Raw genomic sequence first — 9,396 nt, 5'->3', positions numbered from 1 at the left:
AGAAACCCTATTCTAGTGAGGATCTACCTTGAAGGAAATGCAAGAGCCTTAGTTTGACGAAACATTTTGTTCAGTTTATTTTCCTTCGAATGAGCTGCCGGAATTTAAGAGGAAGAAGGCTGGTAGTCGGAGCAGAAGATAGAGAAGGTGAGGGAGAAGAGAGCCGAGTGAGGAGAAAGAATCTGTTAAAGGGATAAAATGGCTAAGTGTTGGAAGAATAGTAAACATAGGATTAAATAAAACAAGTGTCAAGCGTTAAATGGCCCATTGGATGAAATTAGAGCATTTCTCAACAGGAATGGATAAAAATCTCATCCAACATCTACATACCTCAATCCTCAATTAATACAGCAGGGTATAATAGTCTTTAAGATTGTACAACTAACCATTTTAATAGAATAAGATCTGTGCATTTTCAAATATAAAATGGGGTGTTAGTACTTTTAGGCCTCCATTTTGAAGTGCTTGTGCAATTTGTTCAATTTTTTTTATATGACATAATATATTAAAAAAAATATTTTTAACCATATTAATTATTAACAAAAAATGATGCCTTGGCCTCTAATGGTGTTAAGTATGTAATATCTATAATATATCATTTTCATGAATGAAACAATAAATGAACAATGAAATCAACTTGCAAAGAGATTCATAAATGAATCTAGAATGTATAAGAATCTTAGTTTTCATTCATAATTGGCCAAAATTATTGGTATTATTCATAAAAATTCGATTGAGGAGAATAAAATTATACTAACTTTTGTTCTAAGATAAATGTTATCTATATTTTTACTTTCTTTTAGGTAAAAATAATCGGGTTTTAATTAACAGGGGATAGGTTTTTGTCTTTCAAAATGTATTCTAATATTGATAGTGATTACCAGGGGTATGATTGATATTTGATTTGTTTTATGGTGACATTAATGTTAGAAAACAAATCATAAAGTGCCATTGGTAATTTGTCTATATTGTGTATATATTATATAGAAAACTCCATTTTGCACATTTTAAAAAAAAGTTTTTCTTAATCTATTATTACATTGATTTGATTAGGATATATTAAAACTAGAACAATGAAAAATATAAAATTCTAAACATTATCTTTAGATTGTATTTGTTAGTGACTTAACTATATAATATGTTTATAATATACTAATATTTTATATATTAGATGGTTCAATTGAACAACAATTAGATTCAAAATTAACATCAAGTTGGATTATTCATTTTTATCAATTACATATATGAGTATGTATGATTCAAATTTGACCAGAGATAAAGACAAGGCTAATTAGGGACAATGATAGGGTCAGAGCCAATAAGGGATAGGATTAGGGTCAGGGCAATCAAGGACAGGAATATGGTCAGGGCCAATCCAAGATATAGATAGGGAAATGGCTAATTAGGGACAAGGATAGAGACAGGGCCAAGGTCAATCCATTCGATTTGGCTCAATTAGGGAGAATTAGGACAAGAATGGACTTGGCTTGGCCTGCAAGGCTTAAGGCCATGGACATGAATTCTAGGTCATAAATTAGGGTCAAGGCAGGAACGAACTTAGCTAAAAACATATAGGGCTGAGATTGTGATTGGAAAAGTCCGGCCCTATTGTAACCCTATGACTTATACCTCGAATTAGTGAACAAAGTTTCTAATTATTAATCTATGATTAGCGTGTGCTCATTTTGATTAATATCTCTAATTAGCATTATAAAAGATTGGCTTTGGTACAATGGTTGATAGACCATGAATGTAATTTGAGGGAGCTTGCATAGGGAAATTTTCGTCTGGCCCAAAAACTATTGTGTGAAAGCCTTCAATACTAGATTAGCATATACGTTGTCTTACGTTTGCATAGTTAAGGTGAGAGAGGTGTCATTTAATAAGAGAAATGAGAAGGAGGAGGTGGCATGTTTTGTATATTGTATATACATAATGTTGATAAAGTAAACAAAACAGGATACTGCGTGGAGATGCAGAGACTGTAAAACAGAGGTGATAGAAGGAGTTGAGAAGGAGTTAAAAAGAAACAAAGAGCAGCCATTAAAGAGTTAAGGAGAGAGACAAGTGGAGAACGTGAGGAGAGAAGAGAAACAGAAGAAGAGAATTAAGGAGAGAAGAAATTGAAAGAGACAAGGAGAGAGTTAATTTGAGAGGTTTTCCTTCCGCGTGTAACTGGAGATAAGAGAGAGAGAGAGAGAGAGAGAGAGAGAGAGAGAGAGAGAGAGAGAGAGAGAGAGAGAGAGAGAGAGAGAGTGAGAGAAGGAGTGGTGTGGAGAAGAAGTGGAGAGAGAAGAGGAATAGAGGAGAACCTGGAGAAGAGAGAGAAAAGAAAGAGGAAAGAGGAGAGAGGAGAGAGAAAGGAGGAGAGAGAGAGAGGAAAAAGGGAAATCCCTGTTGGTTTCCATATATTCGAAATAACAATTAATTGTTTGGGATACAAGAGGGAGAGTTGATTTTTAACGGAACCAGGGTCAAGACACACACACATGGAACATGAACAGGTAAGTGATATTGACTAACATATGTATGTTAAGTGGGTGATTCCCTTTAGTAGACATGTAACATTCACATGATAATATAAAATCTATTTTATTTATTCGTTGATGCAATTTTGGAAAGTGCATGATATATGTCTTTGTGTATTGAACAAAAGTGCATGGGATTGGATGACAGCTTAATGACTTGATTGAACTGCTTGAATTGGAATGCTGATAGTGTTCTTGAACTGTTAATCATGAATTTAAAATGATGCTTATCATCATGCTCTCACGTTTAAATGATTGGATTGTATGACTGGGTGTCTAGTTTTATTTAGATGAGACTAAATGATGATTTAAATGCAAAATGTACATTGAAATAGAAAAAGCATGGTAACACAACACTGAATTAAATATAAAAAGAGTAAAAGAAAAAGAAATGAAATATAATGGCTTCTGTAAGTCCTAGTACTTAATGTACCCAAATGGGAGCGCATGAAGCAAGACTGAAAAGTGGAAAGATTGAGTCTGTGCCGATGACAATCCACGAGGTGTACAAGGCCTTGTGCCTAGAAGCCATTTTGGTGGTGAAGAGAAATATATATACTCTGGATTTGCTTAGGCTCAAGACTATAATGTTAGATAACAGAATTGAAAATAAACGAAAGGAAAATTGAAATGCATAATGTTATATGACTTTGATGTGATAATTGATGTATGATGAATTGTTTGATTTACTTACATGGTTGTCTATATTGCTTACTAAGCTGCAAAGCTCACTATTGTAAATGTTGACAGATCCTTAGATATATGATAAGGGCAAGGGTGCTACCACCTAATAGTACCTTTAAGGTTGAAGATGGAAACTCTTTTTCTTTTTGTTGTGACTGATGGTTGCTTAGTTGGACTATGAATGTATATATTTCCTTTGAGAAACTGTATGTACTCAACTAAATGCTGTTGAAAACTCAAATGTAAACATAATAGGACTTTGGACTGTACATATATGTTTATGAGTCAAACTATTAAACAGGTTGTCTGTTTTGCCCTTGAGAATGTTTAGTTTAGCATTTTGCTTTAGTAGTTATAAACAAGTTGAAAAGAGAGGAACTGTTACATGCCCTAGTTGAACGTCCATAATGTGGGCCCCACCAAGCTTGTGAAAATTGGGGGTGACACAAGTTGTCTTTTGGACGCCCCATGAACCCAATCCTAACATATGCAACTCGACCATTGCATGATAATAGTGGACATATGTCTCCTCAAGGCACTTAAGCAGTCTTTTGGACGCCCACAGGATCCAACTACTACTATCACGGATCACTCAGCTTCAATACCCTTGACGAAAGGGTAGTAGCCCTAATCAGGGTCTACTAGCCAATACATTTAGACACCTATTGACCATACACCTAATGAGTCTAAGTGGATGCATAGGCACCAAGGGTAATGGGCGAATCCACAACCTTGGGTTGATATATATATTTATCTACATAGGTAGAACCATACCACCCAAGTTAATCACACATCACACATCACATCCTCAATCACCACTTGAATGAATTGAATAATAACACAAGCAAGAAATAACATGTCACCTTTTATCTGCGCAAAGTCTCACACACAATTCATAAGAATGTATAAAGACTTTTAAATCAAATATACAATTATACGATAATGTATTCTTCGTTTGTCAATGACAAAAATGATCTCCAATGTCCAAGAAATCCACAAATTCAAGAGTATAAACAAGCTACAAGCACCCTAGAAAAATAAAGACTAAGTTAGGTTTAAGTTGGGATTTGAATTAAGCATCGAATGAACCCAACTTGCACTCCTAGATAGGGGCTGGCTAGTCAAGCTCATCGGGGCCAGTTGATTGCTGATAACTCTATGAAATAGAGTTAAGATTGGTAACTTTATACTTGAGATGGCTTGATTTAAGAGCATTTTGTCTTTGTTTTAGTGATAGTATTCATTAGATGTAGTCTTATTTAGTCTTAACATGTTGAATCTTGTTTAGTTCATTATTTTCACCTTTACATGAATTTCTCTTCAGATTTGTGGATGAATTTGACTGTTTCTCTTTCTTTTAAAAAATGTAGGTAAAGAGCCATAATAGGAGAATAAGCTTTCCTCTAACTTTGTTGTGAAGTTGCTGCAGCAAAACGGAGCAGAATATTCTTAGATCCAATACAGTTGGAAATGACCAGAAGGGGCTAACCTAAGAGGACATGATTCTTGTAAATATATGATTGTTCTCAGCCCTTGATCTCAAGAGGAATGTTCTAATCCTATGGCCAGAATCTAACCTAATGATTGAAAGCATTTTTGGAAGAAAGAGAAGGGGGGCAAAGGAGAGGAAAAGAGGAGAAAAGAGGAGACTCGGCTAAGGCAAGGAGAGAAGAGAGAACGAATGCTGGAGCTCTTGTGGAAGCAAGGAGCTGCTGGAGTTGCTGATTTGCTAGAGAAGAAGGCTGGAGCTCGTGTGGAAGCATTGAAGCTTTAGTTTCTTCTTGTTTTTATAACTCTATCGTCTTACTTTCTAGTTTCATGACAACTATACTTGGTTTTATGCATTTGAATTCTGTTATGGGCTAAATCTTTGCTGTGTTGGGATGATAGTAGTACCTAAACCTAAATTTTGATATGTAACTAATCATGTGTTCATTAGTTTTATTGCAATCCGCTTTATTGTTAATGAATTCAGCATGTTATATTGACTAATTTCAGTTCTTGAATGATCTTTCTTGAATGAATGTTATGATTTCATTAATTGGAAAATTAATGGAGTCTAGGTGTTTGTTGAATTGTGTGAGTTAGCATAATCTTTAATTAGGTTGTGTTAATTAGTAGGTTGGGTAGGAATACCCAATTACCTCATATTACCATTGATTGGATTGAGTTTAAATTGCATTCTTAACTCAATTTTTCATAGGAATATGCAAATGTTGATTTAGGATGCTAGCTTATGTGTATTGGAAAATACCATATTGCCATTCATTCCAAGTTATTGAATTATCTTGGGGTTGTAGTATTGCTTTAGTATTTGCATTATAAAATTCAGGGGAAGGGAAACTTGATTCCTAACACACTTTTCACTCACTAAGTTTCTTCTATTGCTCAATCTCCAATTTTATTCATTAGTTTAATTAACTATCATTTGGTCATTTAGTTAGTCAATCACAAATCAACCTTGTTAATCTTGTTTAATTAAATCTTACTTTTACATTGAAAGTTAATGATATAATTCTCCATGGGATCGATACTCTACTTATTATATATTACTTGATTGCGACACGTGCACTTGCGTAACATCTTGGTACACAAGCAACAATTGCCCCTCATTAGTTGCAACCAAAAAGCTTGATTTCAAGATTGTTCCGAAATCAAAAGATTTGGTGGGGGTTTTAGGACTTCAATTGAACAATTGTACTGTCTCAAAAACACCTTTCAAACATTTCAACTAGCCCGAATAAAAAAGCTCCAATTTGGTTCTCACAGAGCGGCCCGCGGGTATCTCAAAGAAAGTCGATCGGTCTCAAATGGGTGAAATGAAATCAACCAACACTCAAAGAGGTTGGAAAACACAATGGGGAACAAAAATAAGCATTCAATTCATATCAATTTTCACCATTGTCATCATTATTGCAAACAAACACCACAAATACCATGAAGGAAATGTTGAAAATAGGGGTTTATAGGTCTTCTTACCTCAACATGCAATTATCCTTATGATTTGCACTTCAACACCACCAATCGTGCAAAGATTCCATTGAACTCCAAGCTCTTTTCCTCTCCCAAGCTTTCAGCCTGCGAGTAGCATAAACAATTCGTTTATGAGGTTATAAAGCAATAAAATAGGGTTTCTTGACTTAAATTTCCAAACTACCATTTTTTGGTAGGGGGCAATCAGCCAAATTGATCACCCATGTGAAATCCCCCCGGATTTCTACCCTTTTAACCCGTGGCTTCAAGACCGATAAAATTGGGCCTCGCGTTGGAGACAAATGTGGGCCATTCAAGTGGAGCCCGAAGGGTTGGAAATGGAACCAATGTTGGTAGATGACCCTTGTGATGACTCATCAACTCTCCTAGAGTTTAAGAAAAGAAGGAAGATTAATCACGATGGTGTGAAAAGGGTGATTTTGGAACGTTCGTAGATTGGCGATGGAGAATCCGATTGACGCGAATAAGGTATCAAATCGAAGATCATCAAAAGACCTTTCCAACAAACCAAAAATCACCAAAATGGGAGTCCATTTAAAGGCTCAACATGGGGCTGGTTGAACGGCTGGTCGACCGCCCCAACCCCCAACCCCCCACCCATTTTCCAGCTTTAGGGCAGAATCAGGTTTTCATGTTTAAAACCCTATTATGAGTTTCTATCCTCCCATACTCGCATTTTAGAAGGCTAGTACGAGACTGAGGCTAAAGGAGGAGGAGAAACCAAGGGAGAGGAAGGTTTCTAACCATTCGGAGGTGTGCCGGCACCCGAATCATTGCGAAATCGTTAGAAAAGGTAAGAGTCCTCAAACCCTCTTCTTTAAACTGGGTTTCATGGGGTGTTCTTCGCAATAAATGATGGATTTGGGTAGTTGTTGCATGTTAGGTCTATTAAATGCTTGCAAATAGTTTTATTTATGTCTCTCTTTAATTTGTGAGTGGTTTGTGCGGATCGTTGCAAACGATTTTGCGTTTTGACTCTCAGAATTGCTCTGGGCGACTCGTGAGAGTCAAATTTGGGCCTTTTTGATCCAGAACAAATTGGATCAAATTGAAGGTACCCTTAGGACCCTATTGCTGCCATTAGACATTCCCAAAGTTTAGTTTCGATTCGACTTCGAATCGATGGTGAAATATTGATTTTCACCGAAACTAGGTTGAGAACGGTGGGTTCAAACCTAGTTGGCAGATTAGGCTTTTGTTGGGTGATTTTGGGAACTCTATTAAAACCCAATTGACTTCTAATTTATGTCTATTGATCTTCTTACATGATTAGGTTTATTTTGATTATAATCACCAACTCGTAAGCGTGACTTTGTGGAACTTTGGAGAGCTTATGCTAACTAGAAAGGTGAGGAATATACTTAACATTATCTTGCATGTTTAATCATGTTAATTAAATTTCGTTATTGATATTTGCATTGCTTTAGTATTTAATATCTTGTGATTATGTGTGGGACTTTGCACAAATAAAAGGTAAGAAAGTATGTTTGCTTCAATTTTTAGTATTCTTTGAAAACAATATGAGAATGTATGAGATGGATGAGATTAAATAGATTGAGTTTTTCTGTTATTTTCAAATCCTAAATTATTGATATGAAAATATAAGGATGATGTTGAATTAAATTACTCATTTTATTTTATGTTTCAAACTAGGGTTGTGGGTTCGCCCATTACCCTAGTGAACTTACATGAGTATGCATCTAGAGCTAAATAAATGTATGCTAAGTGTCTAGAAGTGTTTGGCTAGGTAACCTCATGAGTACTACTACCCTTCTGGAAGGAGTATTAAAGCCAGTTAACCTGTGATGTTAGTGGCTCGGTCCGGAGTGTCAATTAGGTCCACTATCATCATAGAGAGGTAATGTTGCATATAATAGTTAAGGGCTCCTGGGCGCTCAAGACCGGTAACCAACCAGTGAGAGGACATGGAGAGCATCTTGTCCATTATATGTGGATGACCACTGGGTTAAGGAATGGGGTCCAACAGATGCCTCCCGTTGAGGATTCCATTCCTAGGTGGGAAAGTATCGAACCAAAAGGGCACTAGGCATGAGGGGAGATATTGGATACTGAACCGAGTTGATTGGTGTCATAGGGGAAGTATCTATACCACATGTAGTACGAGACCATATGACTTTGCGTTGGGTTAGGATTATCCTTGACATGCTCCAAATCTCATACCCAAATGGTGATGTGAGAGAGTGGTGACCTATACCCCAACCATGGCTTGACAGGACTTCACCCAACAACCGCGGGTAACCCAATAGACATCTCTTGTTGAGGAAGAGTGACTAAGACCGCCCAATGGAGATTGGTGTTCAGACTTAATGCGTGTATACTATAGAGACATCATGATAGAGTTAGGAGCATAATATCATAATCATTCATTCATTATATCATTATCATTAATTACATTAGAAATACTCAAGCTATATGTGTGGTGTGGGATCTTGTGTACGAATGCATGATATGATGTGGAATCTTGTGAACGAGTGCATGATATGATGTTGAGTTGACCTCACTGAGTTCTGTTGAACTCATTCCTTTTTTATGTCTATTTCTATTAGAATATTTTATAGGTTATGAGGACTCCTTCCAAGTGGAGGATTCGGTCCCGTGAGACTTTCTTGAAGGAGTGGCTGAAGAAGATGTAGATTCGCATGGAGCTTCATGCCTGTGCAAGTAGTATTTTTATGAGATTAGATTCCATTAGGGAGTCAGTTTAGTTTAAATTCCGCTGCAACAATCTATGCTTCCTTCAAACTCTGATGTCCATTTTGATTAACTTTAGATAATAGATGATTGTAACCTTTTGATAATTCATATTTTATAACTTTATACTTGAACTTGATTTATTCTTGTCCTTTTAATTATGCTATATCATGTGTTGTATGGAATTGTCACTGAACTTAGGTCTTGCGGTGTATCACCCCCACGAATATTCGAGTATGACCGGATTTGGCTGGGTGGGGTGTGACAACCCACCTTATAACTTTCACACACGAAAGCGGTTTGGACGGGCTTCGGAGGGTAGACTCTAAACATTCTTGAATCAATGTTATATTTTATCTTGGCATTGGAGTCCTCAAGCATAGGTTTTCGTGCATGCCATAATCTCATTTTTATGCTTTTAAACTGACTTTCTCTCTCCTCTTGAAATGAATTAGGGTGGCGGATCTTCTTCTAGTTC

The sequence above is a fragment of the Hakea prostrata genome, chromosome 1 (genome assembly GCF_041222555.1).
Source record: "Hakea prostrata isolate BN-2017 chromosome 1, UWA_Hpros_2, whole genome shotgun sequence".
NCBI lineage: Eukaryota > Viridiplantae > Streptophyta > Magnoliopsida > Proteales > Proteaceae > Hakea > Hakea prostrata.
This window is presented reverse-complemented; position numbering follows the sequence as displayed.